The sequence below is a fragment of the Oryctolagus cuniculus genome, chromosome 14 (assembly GCF_964237555.1).
Source record: "Oryctolagus cuniculus chromosome 14, mOryCun1.1, whole genome shotgun sequence".
Classification (NCBI taxonomy): domain Eukaryota; kingdom Metazoa; phylum Chordata; class Mammalia; order Lagomorpha; family Leporidae; genus Oryctolagus; species Oryctolagus cuniculus.
The window spans coordinates 6,241,953-6,264,679 of NC_091445.1; the positions used below are offsets into that span (position 1 = coordinate 6,241,953).

Genomic DNA, 22,727 nt, shown 5'->3' on the forward strand with positions numbered 1-22,727 from the left:
AGGCTGCTGTCTACCGGAAGAGGCGGGACTTAGAGGGCGTCACGCCGAGCTGCGGAAGTAGCCGACGCTCTCATTGGCTGCGAGCGCTGTGTCTGTGGGAGCGGGCGTTTCGGAGGAGACCGGAAGTGGAGGCCCTGAGAGGTAGGGTCCGGAAGTGGCTGCCGCCTTCTGTTTTCCTTTGCTTTCTCATTTTATTTTTTTGAGTTTCTTGGTAATGTACCCGTTGAACTCCGCAGGGCGTGGACTTCTCTTCGGATGCCCCTCAGCGTGTGAGCCCCGTGGGCTCCTGGGCTTGTCGGGGCTCGCTGGCCGCCTCCGCAGGGTGTGCACCTGTTGGGCTGTTGCCCTCAGCGGATTATTGGGGACAGCGGGCGCTTTTGTGAGGCGCCGGGCGCGTTGGGGGATCAGCATGGCCCTCGAATCCCTGCGTGCTGGGTCGTACGGCTCTGGCCCCCTTCCTTGTTTTCAGTCGCCAGCTCTTTGCAAACCACACAGTGAAGTCCGGGTTTGGAACCCGCTAGGCCTCTGGGGCCAGGAAAGAACTCTTTGCTGTTTCCTGAGAATCTAGCTTTAAAGTCAGGCGTAGTGTTCTGTAGCTTCCTCTAATCGTGAGCTTCTTCCAGGCCTCCCACGTGGGTGCAGGGGCCCAAGGCCTTGGGCCATAGCAGAGAGCGGGATCGGAAGTGGAGCAGCTGGGACTTGAACCGGCGTGCAAGTGGGGTGCCCGCGCTACAGGCAGAGCTTGGCTTAGCCTGCTCTGCCACAGTGCTGGCCCGTATTGCTTTGCTAAGTCACGCAGTGAAGTTCCTGTAAGGCATTGACTTAGCGCCCTAGGAGTTCTGCGGATTGGGAGACTCCTGAATATGTGTGTTCCTGCTGTTAGCGACAGTTACGTGCTGCTGCGCTCAAAGGCGGTGCTCTGTGTCCCTGACGTGAGTTTTGAATCTGCTACAGTGAACTCTCTAGAGCTCATGAAATAGACAACCTAGCAGGTGTTCACCGGGCGCCTGCGCTGTCCTGGGTTTGCTAGGTGGTAGGGGAACCAGGATGGTGTGTCCCTTGGTGGAACGCAGGAGGCCGGGTGTGGTTCACTGCAGTGTGGTCCTACCTAGCCTGTGTTTCCCGGGCGCCCGCGTTGTCCTGGGTTTGTTAGGTGGTGGGGAACAGGGATGGTGTGTCCCTTGGTGGAATGCAGGAGGCCGGGTGTGGTCACTGCAGTGTGGTCCTACCCAGCCAGTGTTCACCGGGCGCCCGCGTTGTCCTGGGTTTGTTAGGTGGTGGGGAACAGGGATGGTGTGTCCCTTGGTGGAATGCAGGAGGCCGGGTGTGGTCACTGCAGTGTGGTCCTACCCAGCCTGTGTTCACCGGGCGCCCGCGTTGTCCTGGGTTTGCTAGGTGGTGGGGAACAGGGATGGTGTGTGCCTTGGCGGAATGCAGGAGGCCGGGTGTGGTCACTGCATTGTGGTCCCTCTCAGGCTGCCTGTAAGAGCCTTCCAGTCACAATCGCTTTTTTTCACTGATGAATGGTGGTTAACTAGAGGCCATGGGTTCTGATTTACCTCTGCTTGAGAATCCTAGAGAACAACATGCCCCAGTTATTTTTAAATTAGCATGGAGGAACACAGGTGAACATAACCTGTTACGTGTCATGCTTACTCTGTTCATGTGAGACTACAGACACAGCTAATCTGACATCCGGTGAGATCTTTGGGGAGGTAGTGACTGAGCCGCGTATTAATTAAGCACGTAAATCCCCACTTTTTTTTTTCCCAAAGGCAATAAACTAGATTAAATACTTATGTCACTCTTTCAAGTCTGTTTTGTTTTCCTGGTATCTCCTCTGTGGATTTGTGTCGCTCCCCGTCTTTGTGGAGGAACGACACAGGACCCTGCGTTGTTCTTTCGTCTGCTCGGCCCTCCCCGGGTTTGCTGCTGGTTCTTCCCGGGTTGGCTACCGTCCCTTCCACCTCCGTGGAAGGGCGGTTCCCCTTGCCACTTTCCCCACTTCCGCAGGGGAGCGGCACACCGCTGGCTGGCTCTCTCGGGGGCTGCACAGGTGTTCCTTCAGAGAGATGTTCCTGGTGCATGTTGTCTCTCTCCTCCTTTATAGTCCTCTTCCACCAATCCCAACTCTGCTACCCACACGCTGAGTACGCTGCTCTCCTCCAATCAGGAGCAGGTCCTGCTGTTTATTGGTTGAACTGGAGGCAGCTGTGTAGAAGCTGTTTCCTCCTCTCCCAGCGCCATATTGTGGGAAAGCAGATGCATAGAATAAGTCTTAATTCGAGTAACAGTCTAGTCCCAGTTGCTCCCCACAATTTGCATTTCAAATCTTGTTTGATTATTTTCTTACTAACACTAGACATTCCTTTGGCCCCAAATTACTGCCTTTTCTGCATCAGGAAGAGTATTATCAGCTCTGGTTCCATATGGGATTTTTAGAAGTGTAGATTAAAAGTTGTGCATTTTCTTTAAAGATTCATTTATTTATTTGAAAGAATTAGAGAGAGAGAGAGAGAGAGAGAGAGAGAGAGTCTTTCATCCACTGGGTCACTCCCCAGTTGGCTGCAACAGCTGGAGCTTTACCCATCCGAAGCCAGCGGTTTCTTCCGGTCTCCCACACAGGTACAGGGGCCCAAAGACTTGGGCCGTCTTTTACTGCTTTCCCAGGCCATAGCAGAGAGTTGGATTGAAAGTGTGGCAGCTGGGTCTCCAACCAGCACCCATATGGGATGCGGGCAGTGCAGGCGGCAGCTTAACCCGCGACGCCACAGCGCCAGCCCCATAAGTTGTACATTTTTGTACTGTGTGGGGAGAGTGCACGGGCATCCTCAGCGTGGTGAGGATCCAGTTAACAGAAATGCATCATCTAGTCAGATATGGCATACAGTAACCACTCAGTAAATGCTGGCTGTTACTGTGTGCCATGACCCTCTCCTCTAAATTAGAAGCTCCCTGAGGGGAGGGATCGTGTGCAAGAGTGAGTGACTTTCTTTTGAGCTGCTTTGTTACTGCTTTCATGCCTACAGACGAGGTTTTCCTCGTTTCGCTTTACGCTTTGGTGCAGTGTTAATGTTGTGTCCATTCTGTGACGCAGGTGCTGAAAGACCATGGTTTTGCTTAAGTCGCAGTTTTTCTGATCCTCAGGGAGCCTCCCGCCTGGGCCTGAGGTTCTTGGTGTTCTAGCGCTTGTGTGTTTTCCTCCTTTTTATTGTCTTAGCCAGTGGCTCTTGGAGTGAGACCTACAGTAGTCTCCTTTGCCTTGCGTGTAATTTTTCCACCTTAACGAAGTGCTACACTTCCCTGTTAATGTCATCAGCAGCATCTGGGTGTTGATTATTCTCGCTCTTCATTATATTTGGTTATCAGCAGCCTTTGGCACTCCCGATCACTCCTTTCTCCGTGATCTCTCTTGGTTTTCCTTTTCCAGTGTTGATGGTTCCTCCTCCGTCTCCTTCGCCTGATCCTTCTATTCTTCAATCATTTGTTGTGGAAGTGTTCCAGGGCTCAATACTTGGTCCTTTTTCTCTCGATACCTTCTTTTGATGATATCATCAGTCTTATGACTTTACATATTTTTTGAATATCAAAGAATTTCACATTTGTATTCCTAGTCCCCTCTCTGAACGCCAGATTCACATAGCCAGTCATAGCTGTGCATTTCAATTTGTGAATTTAAAAGACATCTCAAGCTTCCCAAACTGAATTCCATTTCCCCGAAACAAGAGTATAGTTGATAGTAATATATCAGTGATTGTTTCCTACCTTTGGTAAAGATACTCTGGTTCTCTGAGATGTTAGTATTGGAAGAAACTGGGTGAGGGACAGTACAGGAACATTCTGTTTTATCTTTGCAACTTTTTTGTAAAATCAAAATGATTCCAAAGTAAAAAAAAAATTAAAATGGAATGTAACATTACTTCTCTGCTTAAAATCCTCTCATGGCTCCTCATTTGATTCTTAGGAAAAGTCAGTGTCCTCTCTTTGACGTGCAAGTCTCTATATGGTCTGGCTCCTGTGACCTGTCTGCATTTCCATATGTCATTCAGTTTATTACCTCCAAGCCTTGGGTCATGCAGACTCCTCTGCCTGGAAAGGGCCTTCCTTGTTTGTCATCTTCTAGTGCTAAGCCGTTTCCCTTCCACCTCTCCCTTTCTCCTTTAAGATTCCTATCAGGTATAACTCAAGGAGGCCTGCCCTAGCATGTCAGGCTGCCATTAGCCCCACTTTCCAGCAAAGTTCCCACTGTGCCTGTGTATTTTTTTTTTTTTTTTGACATTTAAATATCATTTTATTCTTACTGGCTTTGTATTGACATACAGTTTGATCTATTCTTTGGAATTTTTTTTTAACTTTTATTTAATGAATATAAATTTCCAAAGTACGGCTTATGGATTACAATGGCTTCCCCCCCATAACGTCCCTCCCACCCGCAACCCTCCCTTTTCCCACTCCCTCTCCCCTTCCATTCACATCAAGATTCATTTTCGATTATCTTAATATACAGAAGATCAGCTTAGTATACATTAAGTAAAGATTTCAACAGTTTGCTCCCACACAGAAACATAAAGTGAAAAATACTGTTTGAGTACTAGTTATAGCATTAAATCACAATGTACAGCACACTAAGGACAGAGATCCTACATGAGGAGTAAGTGCACAGTGACTCCTGTTGTTGACTTAACAAATTGACACTCTTGTTTATGGCATCAGTAATCACCCTAGGCTCTTGTCATGAGCTGCCAAGGCTATGGAAGCCCCCTGAGTTCACCGACTCTGATCATATTTAGACAAGGCCATGGTCAAAGTGGAAGTTCTCTCCTCCCTTCAGAGAAAGGTACCTCCTTCTTTGATGACCCGTTCTTTCCACAGGGATCTCACTCGTGGAGATCTTTCATTTAGGTTTTTTTTTTTTTCCCCCAGAGTGTCTTGGCTTTCCATGCCTGAAATGCTCTCATGGGCATTTCAGCCGGATCTGCATGCCTTAAGGGCTGATTCTGAGGCCACTGTGCCTGTATATTACACAAGGTTGTATTGTCATTCTGTTTGGAGGAACAGGCATGCTGGTGCAGTGAGTTAAGCTGCCACTTGTGATATCCGTATCCCATATCATAACACAGCCTCTGTTTCCAGGCAAGCTCCCTGCTGATGCACCCTGGCAGGCAGCACATGGTGGCTCAAGCACTTGGGCCCCTGCCACCCATGCGGGACTCAGATGCTTGACTTTAGCCTGGTCCAGTCCTTTCTGTTGTGGGCATTTGGGGAGTGAGCCAGCAGATGGAAGATCTTTGAGACATGAAAAAAAAAAAAATTCCTTTTGGGTGTTTCTCACTAGAGAACTGGGAATTTGTGATACTCTTTTAGGATATCAGAGTTTGGTACATAGAAAGTAGTCAGTGACTGTTTTAATGCGTTAGTGGCATGACTAAACAGTCTCCTAAAGCAGTAGAGTTCTGATTTCAGGCTGGATTTTCAGAGTATAAAATCAATGTTTTATTTGCTAGAAAAAGGTGGCTGTCTTTAAACTAATAGAAATATTTCTTTTGTACAGGTAGTATGTAGTTAATGCATTTTATAGCTTTGTATCATTTGCTTCTTGTCATTTGTAAACTTATCAGCAGTGATTAGAAAGTGAATTGTAGTTTTTTGTTTTTCCTAAGACTGAAGTCATTGATCCTGAGGACTACTGCATAGTGAGAAAATTTATGTTAGTGAGTTCTTTTGGGGAGAATGCTGTAAAGACTTGTATTGCCTCCATGAAGAAATTTGTATTAGAATTCTAAATTGTTCATAAGGCATTGCTGTTCTGCCAAATGTTCTTATTCCCAGTTGCTTCTAATAAACCTTTGCTTATGTACTGCATAATCCCGGGGTGTTTACAAGGTAATGCAACATTTTTCCCCAATGATCTTAAATTTGTTCATAGGGTATTGAATGAAGACTAGTTTGTTAGCGTGATTTCTGACACTTGGCACTATTTTTGTTTTTAAAACACGGTTTAATCCTAGGTAATGTGTTAGATTTCCCTTTCTGATTGGCATGAATTCAGACTGATTTCTGACCATAATCTTCAGCGTATAAACCAGTCTATTGAATCTTAACCTAGCTGTTTGGACTAACAAATAGATTAACTATAAATTCTGAGAAGGTCTCAGTATTAATGATGAGGTTGATAATGATGATTAGGTCGGAGATTAAGTTAAGTAATTAAAAACAAATATTTCTTGGAGGCCACTGCATCCTGGCTCTGTGCATAGTTTCCTGAGCTTTCCTAACCCAACAACAGTGACTGAAATGTTGAGGTGAACATAGTCCCATCTGGTCTTGCCATTAGGTTACTGGTAATTTTATTTGAGCAGTGAATGAACATTTTATTGGATAAAGAAGGTATTTGCTCAGTTGGAACAGAAACAAGAAATAAGATGCAACTATTGTTGAAGAAGCTTGTCAAAATCCTGACACTATGGATATTGACATAAGGAGACAAGCCAGTATTTGCCACAGGATTTAGAAGTTGCCAAGTTCCTGTTTAAGAAATATGACCTTTTCATTCAACACGGTTCAGTCTATATATAAGGAACCTGTCTGAATGAGCAGCTGTTCAGAGAAAAGAGAGTCACATCTGTCCAAACTGCAGAGCACGTACAAAGTGAAAATTTAAAAGTTCATGGTGTTTCTTTGCTAATTTGTAGGTGGACATTTTTATAGTGTGTGCTCATATGCTAATGGAGTACCATTTATGGATTTAGCTTGTCTTTGTTAGAAATGATAGCAAGTTGTTAATTATTACTCTTAAGTTATTGGTGTTATGATGCTCATATATGAGTTTAATTTAAAAATAATTTGCCTTAATATTGTGTTTATGAACCCAGCTCCTCATTTTTAACATTGATCCACAGAGAAAACCGACTGAAGTCCTGACTTAGAAAGTGCTCTCAGGAACTTCCCAAACCACAGCAGAGCAAGTTTCTGAAGTTCAGGTGTGATGAGATGTGTCCCGGCTCTCATTATCTGCCTTCTGTGTCCCAGCAGCATCTGTGGAAGAGAAGGGGATGGCTTTGGTTGAGGTCGTGGATAACCACTGGTAACCCCCGTATGATTATCACTGTAACTTAGCAAAGAGCGTGTTGATAGAAAACAGAGAAATCTTTGCAGCTTTCATTGGTAGTCTTTGGAACCACACAAGCAATCTTACGTGTTTCCTAAGCTTGTAGGAGGCTAGACATAATATTCTTTGACTGGCAGTCCTAAGAATGTCTAGAAGAACCTGAAACGTGGGTGTCAGGACTTGTCCCCTCTTGGCTTCTGTTTTCTGATGGTAGAGATAGATGTCTGTTTTTTGGTAATCTGATCTCCTACCCACATCATGGTGTTATGCATTATTGTGAAGAATTGATGGAAAGTACAATGGAAGACATATATTCTGTCAAAAGTTCGCATGTTTCCATAAATTCCTTGATAAGCAAGAGAAGACAGATCTTATATGATTATAAAAGGTGCTTAACTTACTCTTTTCTGTTATAGTAGTTAAAGATAAAAGAGAAAAATGCAGTTTTTTAAAAAAATATTTATTTATTTATTTGAAAGGCAGAGTCAGAGAGAGAGAGATAGATTGATTTCCCATTCCTCTCTACAAATGACCGCATGGCTAGAGCTGGGCTAATCCGAAGCCAAGAGCTAGGAGCTTCTTCTGGTTCTCCAGCATTGGTGAAGGGGCCCAGGCATTCGTGCCATCTTCTGCTGCTTTCCCAGGTGCACTAGCAGGGAGCTGGATTGAAAGTGGATCAGCCTGCACTTGAACCAGTGCCGATATGGGATGCCAGCACCATGGGCAGTGGCTTTACCCACTAAGTCACATTGCTGGCCCCAAACTGCAGTTTTGAAATGCACATTGACTAAATCCCTCTTTTAGAGGGTATTTGTGTATATGCTGAAGAAATATGTTGAATTTTGAGGAGAAAACATTAGATTTATTAATTGGTGACTTTAAAAAACTTGGAAAACACTTTCTACCATGTAACCAAGACTTAAAACAGTTGTTTTGAACAGATGTGTATATAATAACGCTTTCCCTTCTAGAATCCTTAGGACCATTACACAAATATTCATCAGTTGTCTTTGTGAATCACCTGTTACTAGTTACTCATTCTGTACCCATAACAAAGTTGTCAGTATTTTCAAAATGTCATGTGTTTTAGATTTGATGATACTGGAAACATGAAACTGAAAACGTCAAACTTCCAGTTTGAATATCATGAGTTTAATATACTATTTCCCAAAATGTAGTACTCATACTCCTGGCAGAATGTATACGTTATTTACTTGGTAACATTTTTGCATGTAATGAGATAATTGAAATTAGGAGACTTGAAGGATTTGCAGAGATCCACACAACCACTAGATAACAGCAATGGTTCTTGCTGAAATTTGTCCGATTCAAAGGCTGAACAAGGTGGCTTTAAAAAAAAGTGGCTCTCTCAGCCTTACAACCAAACATCCCTGTGGTCTGCCGCAAGCGGGATTAGGTCTGAGGTGTTAACTCTCAGTGCTGCTTCCTGGTGTGCTCATTTTGTTCTCAGCAGCTCCAGGCTTACAGCATCAGGACATCAAATCTTGTAGAGAAGTTTATATCCTCTCCTCTACAAGTAGAAGAAGTATGAGGTCTTGGAATTGAGCCTCCCTGTCTCATCTCTGAATCGGTCACTGGTACTTAGCAAGTAACATTGGCTTACCCTGGGTCCGGGCCTCCACCTTTAGACCTGGGGCCAGAGTCAGCCTGCCCAAAACCTTGGGTTGAGAATAGTAGAGGTGGGAGGCATTCAAGGTTCTCTTGATACAACAAGGGGAGTCTGTGTGGGGTGGCAAAATAAAATTCTCTCTGAATGTTGGATGAATGAAGATACTTTTAATAGCAGCATTCTTTTTTTTTTTTTTTTTTCCCAAAAAATGTTTATCTACTTGAAAGTAGGCGGGGGCAGGGAGAACAAGAGAGAGGGATCTTTCGACCAGTGGTTCACTCTGGAAATGCTGGCAATAGCCAGGGCTGGTCTGTGGTGAAGCCGGGAGCCCACAATTCCATCCAGTTCTCCCAGATGGGTGGTAGAGGTCCAAGTACTTGACCCGATATCCGCCGCTTCCCAGGATGCATAAGTAGGAAGCTGGGTCAGAAGTAGAATAACGGGGACGGGATCTGACACTCTGATGGCATGCGGGCATCCCAAGTCGCAGCTGATCTTGCAGCACTACTGTGTCTGCCCGAATGTCTAACCTGAAATACCGTGGGACGTGAGTCACGGCTTTGATGGCATTGCTCTCCAGTGCTGAGAGAGATAGCTAACAGTGCTGAATCCTGCAGTTGGGGGGGGGGGGTGCATTCAAATTAATACAGATGAAATTAATTAGGCCATTTGAGTTACTGCTTGTTACTGTTTGAATAAGATGTGGGGGACCAGTGCTGTGGCGTAGCAGGTTAAGCCACTGCCTGCAGTGCTCCCATCCCATATTGGTGCCGTTCGAGTCCTGGCTGCTCCACTTCTGATCCAGCTCTCTGCTATGGCCTGGGAAAGCAGTAGAAGATGGCCCAAGTCCTTGGGCCCCTGCACCTGCGTGGGAGACCTGGAAGAAGCTCCTGGCTCCTGGCTTCGGATCAGCGTAGCTCCAGCCGTTGCAGCCATCTGTGGAGTGAACCAGCGGGTGGAAGACCTCTTTCTCTCCTCTCTCTCCTCTCTCTCTCTCTCTCTCTCTGCCTCTCCTTTCTCTGTGTAACTCTTTCAAATAAATAAATAAATAAATATTAAAAAAGAACAAGACATGACAGCTGAACTCACGTGGATGTTCACAAGCTTGAATTCCAGTCTCTGTCAATGTGCCATTCTCCAGCCTCACCAGGTGGTACCCGCCTGATCTTGTACTGTGAACCACAGTAACCCTCATGCGTAGGAGCTCGTTTCAGGCATGTAGTTGCAGCACTGAAGAGCTAATACACGACTACTTACTGTTAGACTGCTGAGCTCAAACATCCCAAATGGCATGGTTCTCATGGTATGCCACAGGATGAGAAATCTTGGAAAATATCAGCACTTCTATTACTGCTTGTTTCTTTACTATGGGTGCTACATGTAATAACAATATACAAACTAAGTAGCTTAAATACTGTAATATTAATATACTATGTGTTGGCTTTAACAGATGTTTATTTGAAAGAGAGGCAGAGAGAGACAGACACTCAGATAGCGGTCCTCCATCCACTGCTGGTAAACTGCTCACACGCCTGCAACAGCTAGGGCAGGCCAAAGGTAGGAGCCAGGAACTCAGTCTGGCTCTACCAGGTCGGGGACAGGGACCCAGTTATTACCTACTGATTCCAGATGTGTCTTAGCAGTAAGCTAAAAGCAGGCGTGGAGCCAGGCACTCAAACCCAGGCACTCTGGTATGGGATTTGGGCATCCCAAGCGGCATGTTCACCTACTACACCAAACGTCCACGTCTTGGCTTTCTGAACAGGTTATTTATACAGTGCTGATAAATATTGTAATAATTTCAGCTTTTTTATTGTTCTTAAGTTCAGTTTAAAATATTTTTAAGAGCATTTGTGCTGGTGTTCCTGGTATAATACTTATTTGAAGTTTCAAAGAAGTCAATTCTTTAGATATATTCCCTTCATTTTGAAGCTTTAAATTATATATTTAAGATTAGACTCCTAATAGATGTCTTTTCTCCATCTTTTTACAAGTATGCCTCTAATGAGTATCATCAGCCTGATGCTCAGTAACATTTGCTGGAAATCACTTTATTTTGACAAATACGTGCTATGGTTTGGAGGTCAGTTTGGGTGTCCTCTAGAGGCCTGTGTGTTAAAGGCTTGGTCCCCAAAGTCTTATGATAATGGCACTGAAAGAGTGGCAAGTGTCCAGTTAACACTGTTGGGAGGTGGGCTTTTGGGAAGTGATTGGGTTGGATAAGGTTGCTGGTGTGGAGCCCCAGGATCTAATCCTGGTGGCTTCATAAGGAGTGACCTAGACACAGGTGTTCTCTCTTGCCATGTGATTCTCTGAGCCACCATGGCATTGTGCCAGCAGAAGAGCCTTAACCAGAGACCTACCCAGTGAGTCCTGCTGTTTCTTGGACTCTGAACATGCCAAACCGTGAGCCAAAAATGAACTTTTTCTCTGTATAGAGTCTGTTTTCTGAGATATTTTGTTGTAGTAACAGACAGCTGACAAATGCATTATGGACAATTTAAACATACAAGCATAGGGACTCTAATGGCTTCTCATGCACTGATCATATAGCATCATTGGTATCATCCCATGGTGCATTTCATTTCGTTTCTATTCTCCTCACCCTTTGCTCTTCTTTTCTAAATTACTTTCAAAGAAATCCCAGGAATCATAGCATTAAAAAATGTACATAATTTACTATATATATATATAATTAAAATGGACACTTCATAGAACATAGCCACTATTCTTTTAAAATATCAGATTTAACAGTAATTCTGTAATGTTACCAAATACCTTAATTTGACTTGGGCTTTCTCAAGTTACTTTAAAAAGTTTAAGTTTTTTGGTTGAATAATGATTTAAGTTTGCTGTTGTTTTAAGTATCTTTTAACATGTATATTTTTCCCAATACCTTTATTTATTTATTTATTTGACAGGTAGACCTATAAACAGTGAGAGAGAGAGAGAGAGAGAGAGAGAGAAAGGTCTTCCTTCCATTGGTTCACTCCCCAAATGGCTGCTACGGCCAGCGCTGCGCCAAACCGAAGCCAGGAGCCAGGTGCTTCTTCCTAGTCTCCCATGTGGGTACAGGGGCCCATGCACTTGGGCCATCCTCCACTGCCCTCCCGGGCCACAGCAGAGAGCTGGACTGGAAGAGGAGCATCCTGGACCAGAACCCAGCTCCCATATGGAGGTGGAGGATTAACCTCCGCAGGTGGAGGATTAACCAAGTGAGCCATGGCGCCAGCCCCCCAATAACTTTTTAAAGGCATAGTAGAAGAGGGTTGGGGAGCATGGGCAGACAGAGAGAGAGATCTTTCGGGTTCTACATTTCCCAAATGGCCACCATGGCCAGGGCTGGGACAGGCCATAGCCAGGAGCCAAGCCCTTTATCTGAGTTTCCCACATGTGTGGCAGTGGCCCAAGGACTTCAGCCATCTTGTATTGATTTCCACATGCATTTGCAGGGAGCTGGGTCAGAGGTGGAGCAGCTGGGACTTGACCCTGGGTCCATAAGGGATGCCAGCATCCCAGGTGGCAGCTTAACCTGCTGAATTACAGTGCCAGCCCTGACCCAATACTTTGTCCATTGAAACTCCTTTGTTGAAGAGACTAAGATGGTTGCCCGCTGGAGTTCTCTCTGTCTAGATTTTGCTGGTTGTATCTCTTTAGTAGCATGGAACGTGTTCCTCTATCTTTTGTGTTCCTGGAGATTAGTAGTTAGATTCAGAGATTTGATCAGAATCATGTTGATTTTCTGTTAGCATGAATTTATCATAGCTGGTAGTTCAGGGAGAATTTGTGGGTGTTGCCAAGGGAACATATTTATGCCAGTGTGTTATGAGTTCTTTTCTATTTGAATCCCAAAACAGTAAGTTTAGTTTTAAGATAGGATTTATATCAGAAAAGTCAGAGTGTGAGGAAAGGGGAGGATAATAAAATAAATATAAAAATCAATTGACATATTTACTGTATATACATCTGTAGTTATTCTAGTAACTTACCTCTAATTTTTAAAAAAATTATTTATAAGTCAGAATTAGAGACAGAGAGGAGAGAGAGAGAAACAGAGAGGGGGCTGGTGGGGGGAGGGGATCCTTCATTTGCTTCTCTGTTGGTTCACTCCCCAAATGGCTGGAACAGCTGGGGCTGGAACAGGCCGAAGCCAGGATCCAGGTGCTTCCTCTAGTTCTTCTGTGTGGATGCAGAGGCCCAAGCATTTGAGCCATCCTGCACTGCTTTCCCAGGCACATCAGGGAGCTGGTTCAGAAGTGGAACAGCTGGGACTCGACTTGGTACCCACATGAGTTGCCAGCTCTGCAGACAGCAGCTTAACCCACTGCGCCACAGCCCTGGCCCCCACCTCTTTCATTTTAAAACAAGAGACATAAGGAGTTCCTCAAAGAAATATTTTTTGGGGGATTTGATGAGTAGCACAAGAAGGATTGAGCTGTATACTTTTAAATTTAAAATTGTTAGAATAATATAAAATAAAGTAGGTATAATGGTAAGGGTATAATAATCTTGATAAGGAACTTTGCCTGAATTATTTGAAGTTCCCACATGAGAAATTCAGAGTTATTTATCATCTCACTATGTAGATCTGGGTAAGGCTTTGTTATAACTTGTTTATAGGTTAAGGGAAGGCAATTTAATAGCAGAAATGAAGAAAACTTACTGGTAGGAGTTAACAGTAGTTGTGATGTCTTGATCGTCATCAGATGAGAACAGAAGGAACACTGAGAACGTGAGGTCCAATATGAAATTCAGAGACCACCCAGGGTTGAGTCTTTCCTTGGTGTTTGTGTATCAGATACTTCTAAACTTGAGTACACTTCTGCTCTTAAGTAACCCGGCTGAATTTCGATTTTCGCATTTTTAGATGTGTGACTGTGAAGATTAAAGCAGTATATGGCAAGTTCCTAGCACAGTTCATGACATGTTTATTCCATTCCCTCATTGACACACACATGGCTTGAGTTCTTAGGTGAAATTAACGATTTAGTAAGACCCTCTTTGTGTAAATGTTGTGATTAGCTATATATTAGCCATATTTGAACCTTAATTTAATTTTTGCTGTTCGTATATTTTCATTCTCAAATTTCGCTCTCCCTTTCTCCTTCATCCTTTCCCTCTCTCCCTGTCTTTCCCTCTTTCTCTCCTGTGTCCTGTGTCAGAGAATTCCCTTGATACTGAATCGGACATACCTGAACTATTGTGATTGTCATGTCTTGGGATGTTCTTACTTGGCTGAATCTCACTGGGCAATAGCTACTTTGCTATTAGACCTATATAGAGCTCAAATACAAATGGAGTTTAGCAAAAATCCAAGCATCTTCTTATAACAGAAGTCTTATACAATTGGTCATGATCATCATTTGTCCTGAGCAAGGGAGGTGTCATACTAAAATACACACAAAAAAAACTTAGTACAACTTGTTTTAGAAAATTTTATGATTTATTTTGTGGTATGTCCTTGTTTCCTTTGGAGCTAGGGCCCTTGGTAAAATGAGAAGCATGCACTTGAATCGGCATTTGTCTGAATATTTTGTGTTTCTTACGTTTTGTGTACCTTTGTGTATCACTATATCAAAATGATATAGTCATATAGGCAAAATTGAATTTAACAATATGCATTTTATATTTTTTTATTAAAGGTAACTTTCTAGGCATTAGAATTTCATTGTTGCTTTTAGTGGATCTGATAGTGTATTCTTGGTGTTAAATTTTCTGAACATTAGATTCCTCATATAAGCATTCTTTTTCATCTCTTGTTTTTGTTTATTTTGGTTCTGCAATTTTTTTACATTGGAAAATATAGCAATTTTCATTTGTCACCTATTATGTACTTGATATACTTCTTATTATTTTGTAAATACTTTAACTCCCACAGAGCAAAACTTTGTATTGCTTTGAATATATCTATTTTAGCTATGATTTTTGTAAAATTTTCTTATATTTCCCTAAGTGGATTCAAAGTTTCTGGAAGGAATGCTTCATTTTTTTTTAAATTTTCTAGAGTTTTCTTTATTGAGCACAAAGTTTCTATCCACTGCTTCCTTAATGTCTGATGGACAGGTAGATGGAGTGGAATTTTTGCAACTGGTTTCTTGCACATTGATGTCAAGTCATTATTTCAAACTAATGAGCCTTTTAAATTAAATATTTGAAAAGTGAATTTTGCCTTGCAAAATTAAACTTCTCTTATACAAAGTGACTTTATTAGGTATGAAAAATTTCATTAACTCTTTTGTGAGAGTGATTAAAAATAATCATTTTTTTATGAAGCTTACACATTTTCCAACTTCTTCCTAATGACAAAGGCAGTCTTGATACTTGTGTGGTTTGAAGCTTGTCGGCAAATTCTGTGTGGTTTGTGTGCATGGTCATGGCTAATCCAGTGGTATTTTAGAACGCTTAAAGAAGTTGGTAGTCTTCTTTGGATTCAGTTTGGCATGTGTGTGCTCATGTACTGTTGCTAACTCCTACTCTCACCTGAATTAGATGAAATTGCCATTTGTGTAGGTTAAAAATCAGTTTCATATGATACCTAAGTATTTTTGGATGGTTGAACTTAGATACGTTCAACAATTGAGGATACATTAAACTTTTTTTCTTCCAGATTAACTCTCATTTCTCTAGTACCACAACCTTATCATTCATTCCGTTGTTTGCCATTAAGAAACAGATAGATGTACATTGGTAAGAAAATGGGGGTTTGTGAGCGGGAAGAAACTAGTTCAGTTTTGTTCCTTTTCCTGGTAAGTGCTTTTAGTTGCGTTTTGCTGTTTAGCATCTCAGTTGGCAAGAGGGATCCTCTCTGTGAGCTTCATGGGTGGTGTTTCCTGGGAGCACTCTCCCTCCTCTGGAATTAAAAGGAGAGGTGTCAACAATCCCCAGGCTCAAGGTACCAGAATTACCCAGTTCTCATTGATAAAAGACTGTGTATCCTTGAGGAATGTTGTCATCTCTTCTCTGTAGGTCTGTTAAGTGTCATTCTCACGTGAAGCTGCAGTTAGAACTGAAGTGTTGCTGTGCCAGTCTAGAAAGTTTCCAGAATGACAAATGTTGTCACTTCCTTTCTGCCAAGCTTGTTTGTAAGTGAGAGTAGCCGTTTGATGAAAATGAAAGAAGTGATTCTTTTTAAAGTTTGGGTCCAATTTTAAGGACATTTTGGATCCGAGTGTTAGATTCTGTGTGGGGAATTTATTCAGGCCTTAGATCACTTTATTGCTTTTTAGTACCCACCTTCCAGGATAAGAGAAAAGGAAGGAAGTGAAATTTAGATGACTCACTGAAACAAATGATCATTGATGGTGTTTGTAAAAGATACGTAGAGGAAACAAGCAATAACAGGATATTCGGAATAGCAGCTGGCATTCCACCGTCATGAGAGGAAATGGAGACTAGACTGTGAGTGTGGCACAGATGTCATGTTTTTTACACTTGTTTCATGGTTCAAATGCTTTATTTTAGAAGCATCAAATTAATTCATTATTTTCCGTGAACATCAGCTGTACATTATGAGTTTTTGGGCAAGATTATGTTAACAGTCCTAACTGTTTTACTACTACCCTACAGTGGCTGACATTCCTGATTTGCCTGTTATTGAGAGATTTCTTAGGATGTGGTGCTTTGTTTTAAAACCAGAAAAATCCCAGCTAAACCTGGATAGCTGGTTACCTTAACTTTCATTTTCAGAGTTATTAGAATGTGATTAATTGTGATACAATTAGACTGCTACTTAATAATTTATACACTCTTTACTCTTAAAGTTTAGGATATTCCCAATTGAAAATACTACTCCAGGAAAGCATTTTTCTATAGAAGGGGTACTTGACATTTTTGTTTTAATTGCTTTGGAAATCTAAAGGTAAATTGATTTTGTGATTTTTTTATATTTTTGGTAGAACACTCTTAATTTACTCTTTGGTAACACCAACTGGAATATTACTAGACATGCAATAAATAATGAAAATATTAGGATTGAATTATGAATTTAAAGTGTCCTCATTGTGGGAATTCTGTTGAAAGATAAACATGAATGGTCAGTGCTTTTGAAACATACTAAGTACATAGATAATCTTTTCCTTTGCGCTTAATTTTATTGAATTATCCTGTTACTTGCTTTCCAAAAGTAAATAACCTCATGGTCATTACAGAAACCCTCTTTAAAAAAAAATAATTCTATACATTCCTGTATTTGAATCTTGTAATGTGATAGGACATTTAAAAAAAAAAAAAACTATGAGAGTACTTTAGGTTTAAAATTTACATTTTCTTTCTTTCCCGCCTTATTTTAAACAATAAAGTCAGATAAAATAATGTGACCAGGAATCTAATTGCAGACTATTAACAGCATGTGCTGTGTGCTAATCTTTACTCTGAACTCACTTTAGGTTTCTGCCTGCTTTTCTCAACAAGGGGGCACTTGAGTTAATTGCTTCATTAGAAACATGCATTTAGCCCTGTCTGAGCTGTAAGTACAACTCCCTGGCTGAGCTGCAGAGGCTGAACACCTGCAGCCCAACAGCTTGACAAGAAGCCATGACTTACTACAAGGGAAAAGAAGCAAAGCTCAAGTTCAGAATGGTGTTACAATGATAACAGTGTTGGGACGGACTTGAGCTGACCTAAGAGAGTTGGCTTCTGCATTTCTCCATATCAGCATCCAAAAGAGCATACAAAATTCTTTGTAAACTAATTTAAAAAGTGTCTTGTTTATTCAGAAGCAACTGTGAATGGTATTTGTTCAGGCAGTAGATCACATCAATTGCATACCAGCCAACAACTTATTTCTCTGCTAAGAGAGAGGCCAAGTATCAAAGACACAAAGTACTAAAGATAAGCTTCTCAATTCTCAACTGTTCTGAGCTCTCAATAAAGCCACTGATGTACAGACTGGGGTGGGACCCAACTGTTTCCACCTGCAGGCTCCTCTTAGATCCTTGGCTCAGGCTGGGAGAGGTGCTGATACCACTGTGACCTTTAGTGCCCTTAGAATACAAAACACAGGCTTTCTTACAACCCTCATCAATCCACGTCTCTAAGAGGAGTCCACCCCCTTTCTTCCAGGAGTCTTGGGGCAGAATCTGTGACTGTTTCCTTTTACAGCCTGGTGAAAGCGGAGATGGCCAGCTTACTCTAACTGCGTCTGAAAAGGAGCTCCAAGCCCTCTTTGCTTCTGTTGCTGTGGTGGTTCTCAGATACGTGCTATTTGCTGTTTAATGAGAGGGTGACCTCAGTAAGTAAAAGAATGAAGTGCTTTCAAAACTGGCTCAAATGCCATATTATCACAAAATCAGGACAAACTGGGATAGATAAAACTTCTGAGCCTACTGCGGCACAGTGTTCAGTGATGCTGGTTTTCACCTGTGAGGTGTTAGTATGTTAAATGGTTAAACGTGAGTCACAGGTGGTAGTCTAAGTTTCAGATCTGAACTTAATAAAATAACAATCATTAAAATAAAGCCATATAATTTTTTGTGAGGAGTATCTAGAATTCGTCAGAAAAGTGAAAAATATTTGAAACATGAATAATTCAAAGATAATTATAAAATGAATCTGATCCGCAAATGTATTACCATTATTGATTTAGCCCCCCCCCCCCTTTTATTGTGAAAGAGTGAGTTACTGACAGGCATATTGAAATATTGAATTTTAATTTTAAATGAGTTTATATAATTAGAAATTTGTCACTTGTTTCAAATATGGTGAAAAAAAATACAAACAAGTGAACAAGCAATGAATCCAATTGCTGTTTTAGCATAATTCTAATTTGTATGTTGCTTTCCAAGAGTTAAACTGACAGTAACAGTAGTGTGGTTCTTAAAGCACACGTAAGAAAAAAATAAACTCTATGGGTGTTCATTTTTGTATGTTTCTATGTAAGTACAATAGAGGCAGAAATTAACATTCTACTGCCCCCTCCAAGAAATTGTGCATTTGGGGCCCATTAGAATTATGAAAACCACTGTATCTTTTTCAGTAATTGGAATAGAAAAACAGAACACATTTTCCAGTTTAAGTATTAGAGACCATGTGAATAAATGAAGTGTACAGATTAATTGACCTAAAAGTAAGTATTCACAAATAGATAAAGCATGTCAGAATTAAGCACATCTAGACAAAAATGGCCAGTGTAGGAAAAAAATGACTAAATGAGATGTTTAAAGATTATGCTTTTATTTTAGTGATTATGATGTGAAATCTACAAATTTAAAACCTTCTAAAATTTTAACATGGTTAATTTATGGGGCTATAGGTGTTTATAACATCCTATTGGAAAGAAGAACAAGTAGTTTTCTGAGTAAACTTTGGGTAGAATTTAGAATTATTGCTAATTTATCAATTGGGGGGATCTTAAATTCTTAATTTTACACTTTTTTGTTTCATTCTGGGGTTTATTCTGTGAATTTATTTTACAGTTCTAGCAGTCTGTAATTAGCCATCCTTCCCTACCCCAAAATATATAGGTTTTTAACATGTATGATTTGCTTTGTGAAGAGCTAACAAAATGGATTTTTATTTTCATACTCAATTGTAAGTTGAGAAATATGTTTCAAATTGAGAAGGCACATTAAACTCATAATTTATGTTTCAAATTGAGAAGAGCTAACAAAATGGATTTTTATTTTTATTTTCATACTCAATTGTAAGTTGAGAAATATGTTTCAAATTGAGAAGGCACATTAAACTCATAATTTATGAATTTTGCTCACAGTAAACTTAATATCAACAAAATGTCAATATTTTATTTTTGGAGATTAATGGATTTTATATATAGATCATAAAAACTTGAAGCAATTTTATGCCCTTCTCCTTCAAATGAAAAAGTGAATGATATCCTTATAGTTTTTCAAAGACCATCTTGTAAGGATTCAGGCTGTGGGATTGGAGAATATAGTTCTCCCTCAGTTCCCACAGGGGGCTGGTTCCAGGACCTCCTACAAGTACCAAAATCTGAAAATCAACAAGTCCACTATATAAAATGGTGAACGAAAATAGAAATTATACGTGTTGAAGGGGTCCCGTGTAATGTTTGGATGCATGTATATGTTATGTAATGTCCAATCAGGATGAACATACCTGTGTCTTCAAGTATTTAACATTTCTATGTGGTGGTGATGCAGTAGTAGAAAGAACTTCCATCTATGTATTCAGTCCCAAAATGCCTGCAACAGCTGAGGCTGTGGCTGTGCGTGGCCAAAGCCAGGAACTGGGAACTCAGTCTGGATCTCCCAAATGGGTGTCAAGGACCCAAGTACTAGAACCATCTCTTGCTGTCTCCCAGGATTTGCATTAGCAGGAAACTGGATTGGAAATTCGGCTGGTGCCTGAGCCCAGGCACTCGGATGTGGGATGCTGGCATCCCCAGTGGTGGCTTAACTGCTTAACGTGCCCCACACGGGCTCCTGTATACTTTGCATCATCTCTAGATGATTTTTAATGCCTAATGCAGTGGTGACAGTTGTTAGACTAAAAGTTTTAGGGAATAATGACAAGAAAAAGAGGTCGGCATACGTTACTGCAGACTGAACTGTTTACTTCTACTCTAAGTGGAGTGACAATGTGACATTTTCTTTCTTTCAACTCTTGCAGATTTCTTTTGTAAGCCACGCATTACAACACTCATCAGGATTCAGTATAGTGTACCTTGTTTGGTGAATTCAAGTTTTATTTTTTTGGAAATTCTGGGAACCCCTCCCCCACCTTGAGTATTTCTGATCCGTGGTTGATTCAGCCTGCAGATGCAGACCTGTAGGAATGAACCCTCTAATGTGGAATCTGGGGATACTGAGGGCAGAGCCTGATTCTCTCTAGTTTTTGTTTAGAAAATAATTTTTTAACAGACATAAAAATTGTACGCATTTATTGGGTACCATGTGAAGTTTCCATATGTCTGTTCATTATGTGATATCCAGTCAGATAAACATATCTGTCTCCTCAAATATTTAACATTTGTTTATGGCAAAAACATTCAAAAACACTATCTTGCAGTGGTTCTCTTTTTTAGTAGAGAAATGTACAGTACATTATCTATACTTACCTTACTGTGCAAAAGAACTCTGGGACTTCTTATTTCTGTGTAACTGTTACTTAGTACCCATTAATCAAACTTTACCCATCCTCCTTTCCCTCTGCCTTTTCAGCCTCTGCTAACTGCCATTTCACTTTTAACTTCTGTAAGCTCAGCTTATTTTTGACTCGGCTTCCAAGTGAGATTATGTGATACTTGTTGACCTGTGCCTTGCTTATTTCACTTAAGGTAAGGACCTCCAGGTCCATCGGCTTTGTTACAGATGACAGTATCTTGCGCCTATGTAGCACATTGTCTGTATCCTTCATCAGCGGATGGAACTTGAGCCCTGTCAGTTTCCTGGCCGGTGCGAATAGTGCTGCAGTAAACATGGGGTTTCTTCTTCAGAGTGATTTCATCTCCTTTGGGCAGCTACCCAGAGGAGCGATGGTTGGTTCATCTGGCAGTTATTTTAGATGGTTGAGGACCTCCATACTGTGTCCACAACGGCTGTGCTTATTCCCACCAACAGTGTGCGAGTGTTTTTCTAATCTCCACATCCTTGCCTTCATTTGGCGTCTTTTGTGTTTCTGATAATAACCAGTGTAACTAGAGTGAGGTGGCATGTCACTGTAGTTCTGAATTGCAATTCCTTGATGGTTAGTGCTATTAAACATTTTTTTTTCATGTACTTGTTGGCCATTATGTCTGTCTTTGAGAAATGCCTGTTTAGGTCTACTGCCCAATTTTTTTAAAAAACATTTACTTTTATTAATTTGAAAGGCAGAGTTACAGAGAGATGAGGAGAGAGAGAGAGAGAGAAAGAGAGAGATTCTCCATCCACTGGTTCAAACCCTAAATGGCCTCCATGGCCTCAGTGGCCAGGGTTGGGACAGGCTGAAGCCAGGATCCCAGAGTTCCTTCTGGGTCTCCTATGTGGGTGCTGGGCCCCAAGGATTTAGGCCATCCCAGGTGTGTTAGAGGGGAACTGGATCAGATGTGAAGCAGGTGGGTCTTGAAACAGCACCCATGTGGGATGCTGGCATTGCAGGCAGAGGCTTAACCAGCTACACCACAAGAATGCTGGCCCTTCAACTGCCCAATTTTAAAGTGGATTATTATTTTTTTTATTGATTTGCGTTCATCTAATGACTTGTCAGAATATATAACTTGTGGTATTCTCTTCCATTCTATAGAGTTTCTCCTTACCCTTAATTGTTTACTTAGCTGTTCAGAGCACTTGAGTTTGATGAAATCCCATCTGTCTATTTTTATTTTTGTTCCATATTCTTTTGGGTCTGCTCAAAAACAAAACAAAACAAAACAAACAAAAAGGCTTACCTGTTCCAGTGTCCTGAAGCCTTTCCCTTATGTTTTCTTCTGGGAGTTTGAAAATCTCAGGTCTTACATCTAAGTATTTAATATATTTTGAGTGAATTTTTGAACAGTGAATGACATGGATCTAGTCTCATTGTTCTGCATGTGGCTACCCAATTTTTCTACTAAAAACTGCAATTTTTGTAACGTGTTCTTAGTGCTTTTGTCAAAGATTAAGTGGCTGAGATGGATGGGTTTACTTTTAGGGTCTGTATTCTGTTTAGTTGGTCTGTGTGTCTGTTTTTATGCTAATAAGCTTTGTAATTGCTGTAGCATTATAATGTATTTTGATGTCAGGTGGTATAATTCTTCTTGCATTATTATTATGCCTCAAGATTTCTTTAGCTGTTCAGGGTCTTTGTGGTTACCTATGCATTTCAGTAGCACTTTTTGCTAGCTCTGTGAAAAATATTGATATTTTGGTAGAGTTGCATTGATGTTGTAATTTGTTTCGGGTAGTATGGACATTTTAGCAATGTTGTTTCTTCTAATCCATGAACCTAGAATGTCTTTCCATTTTTGAGGTCCTGTTTGATTTGGTTTATCAAACATTTATATTTTTTCATTGAAAGATATCTCAATTATTTGTTGAATTTTATTCTTAGGTA

The 22,727-nt window shown here is 41.1% G+C and overlaps 1 protein-coding gene across 7 annotated transcripts in view; it reads left to right on the forward strand.

The window, feature by feature from the left end:
- Window positions 1-10: 10 nt before the first annotated feature.
- The window catches only part of XRCC4 (X-ray repair cross complementing 4), a 285,177-nt gene continuing 262,460 nt past the window's right edge, over window positions 11-22,727 (forward strand). Inside the window, exons 1-2 of one of the 7 annotated variants that reach the window (XM_070056391.1) lie at window positions 84-141; window positions 17,838-17,967. The gene's annotated coding sequence lies outside the window, so the exon portion shown is untranslated. Of the gene's footprint in view, window positions 323-15,964; window positions 16,137-17,837; window positions 17,968-22,727 lie in introns of those variants that run through there. The other 6 variants (XM_070056392.1, XM_070056390.1, XM_070056397.1 and 3 more) reach the window with 6 other exon arrangements.